The sequence below is a fragment of the Heterocephalus glaber genome, unplaced genomic scaffold (assembly GCF_053883595.1).
Source record: "Heterocephalus glaber isolate CG9 unplaced genomic scaffold, H.glaber_assembly_v1.0 deba00001509, whole genome shotgun sequence".
Taxonomy (NCBI): Eukaryota; Metazoa; Chordata; class Mammalia; order Rodentia; family Bathyergidae; genus Heterocephalus; species Heterocephalus glaber.
In genome coordinates this window covers 6579056-6581803 of record NW_028258325.1, presented here as the reverse complement: position 1 = coordinate 6581803, position 2748 = coordinate 6579056, and positions in this window count along the sequence as shown.

The following is a 2748-nucleotide window of genomic DNA, read 5'->3' as shown; positions in this document are numbered from 1 at the left end:
AACAGAGAGACAGAAAGAGATAGAGAAAGAATCACATTTTTGTATTACACATATTTTAACCGTTGCTAATTAGATTTATGGCCTTTATAGTTTCTTCAAGTTGGTTGACTCTCAATATGCACATCCAGAAACATGAGCTGGTATTAAGTAACTCACTAGAATAGTGGAGAAACACATGTTGAAGGCATTCACTGGGAGACTGCTTGGAAGGAACTGGATATTAGCAATAACTGCAGTTCAGCCTAGGCCTGCTGTCAGCCTGACTAGGCTCAAACCCCTGCTCTTCTGCATTAACTGGGAGACTCTGGACAAGTTACACTTTCTGCCTCAGCTTTTCCTTCTGTCTAATAGGAATTACAGTAATTGTGCTAATGTTATGAAAATGAGCGATTCAGTTCTTAACAGCACACTCGCAGGAAAAAACATGTGGAAGAGCCCAGCTGATTTTGTGCACACTCAGAACAAGCAAGGGGTTAGCAGACCTCTTTAGACGCCGGCCTGGATATGTGGGCTCTTGGATTACTGACCATGGGACTCATCATGAAGTGGAATGGCCGCCTGACGAACAGAACTCTGGAGCCACATCTTTTTCCTGCCTGATACCCTTTGTTCATGGGCCCGGGAGACAGGAGCTGACAGATGTCCTCTCTCTTAGAGACAGACCCTGAATGAGTCACAGCACGTGGCCCCCTGGGGAACAGCAGTTCACTCTTCAGTTTGTGCTGTTATTGCTCTGTTCACTCTAACTCACTGTGAGTGGCGACATTCACAGAGGAACCCTTCTGGGTTTTGGAAGATTGGCCATGTGGAGTCAGTGGTGCAGGCCAGGAGGAATACACTGCTAAGCCACTTCCTCTGAGAGGCCCAGATGGATGACTCTATCAAAAGCAGATGCACAGAGACACCGGGGGTCATAAATGCCTACCAACTCTCCCAGTATTCTTTGCTTCCTCGGGAACATTGTTTGTGTGTCCACGTGCCCACACCGTGATTCACTCAGCAGACATTTGTGTGTAACAGCTACTGCCAGGCACTGGCCTAGCATAGCAATGCAACACACAAAGGAAGACCTTCTCTCTCATGGAATTCACCACCTGGTGAGAGATCATTACAGAGGAGGATGGGAAGGGCAGTTTTCAGCTGCCAGAGGAAGAACCAGGGATTGGGTGAGAAGCAGAGACTTAGCCTGGGAACCCGGCTGGGAAAGGCTTCCTGGAGGAGGCAGAGTGGGACAGACCTCGAAGACATGAGCCACAGTACGCACAGGGACCAATTATATCAAAAGTAGAAGGCTTGGGTGTAATCTTCTTGGGTTCCCCAGTCAATGAATGGAGACAGTAAAGGAAGCCTGGACATGACAGTACTGAGCTGTGACAGTAAGGAAGCCTTGCTTATAGCATTCAGGAGTGTAGAAATCACAACTTGAATTAATTGTAAGTGATCTCCAAAGTCAAGGGCATCTAGAAATGTGTTGCTTACCTATGACACGATAAGTGGCTATTAAGCCAAAGGGATTTCGTAGAAAGGGGACCATGTAAGACATCCAACAAGACTTTCACATTTTCTAAAGTGAAAGGAAGGAGAAATAGTAAATCAGGAGACAAGAGGCCCCAACAAAATCTGAAATGGCAAAGGAAGATATGTGGCTGTTTGTTGGTTCACCATGAGAACTTAGGTGTCATGCAGACTTAGGCCCAAAAATACCCTTTCCCTCACACTGGGTATGACCCCAAAGGGATAGACCCTTTGGATCTTAGGGTGGTAGAGGGAATCTAATGTCTAAGCAGGAGCATTATTGTTTTCTGATGCACTAGTTGCCAGATTCAGGGAATAAAAATACAGGATGCTCAGTTAACTTTGATTTTCAGATATGCAATATATATGCAAATTTTATATAGGAGATACTTATACTAGTATATATATATAGAGAGAGAGAGAGTTTATCATATATTATATATATATAGTTTATCTGAAATTTAGACTTAACTGGATATCCTGTATTTTATCTGATAGCCTTCCCTAGATTCAAATTCTAGTTTTTCCATTTCTTCATTATATTACCTGCACATTAGGTCCAGAGATGAGTAGGAGTCATCTTAAAATAATCAAGGTAAAGGAAATATCTTTATATAATTATTTTCTAATTTAAAATATGGAGACTATCTTAAAATAGCTTACCCTTAAGACTCACCTCAAATATCTCCTTGCCGTAAGGTTTTTTGGGTGTCCACCTGCTTGGAATGGCCCCTGCCTTCTCCATGACCAGAATTCACTGAGCACATATAATTAATGACTTAGAGTTACCTTCTATTCTTTACCCCATTTTTCTTTATTAGTTTTATATGATTAATTATATCTTTATCACCTCTAGGGCCAATCCTGTGTCTGATCCTTGGACCATGGTATCCGTTTCCCAATTACACATCCTAAATTCAGCCATAGAGTGGTGAGTTCATATATTGAGGGATCCCTTTTGGAAGCAGGGATCCTGCAGGACCACCCACCTGGTTCATCCCTTTATAGACATTATTTATCAAGCATGTATTATGTTCCAGGCGCCCTGAGAGGGAAGTTGACAAAATGAAACAGTGAGTGAATAAAAAGATAGTTTCCAAGAGTGATGAATCCTATTTGGGGAAACAATGCAATAGACAGATCTGGTGGAGAATTAGGAATCCTCTGTGTTATAGAGAGAGATCAGAGAGAGAGAAGAAAGGAGCAAGTCAAGCAGCACAACATCCTGGATGG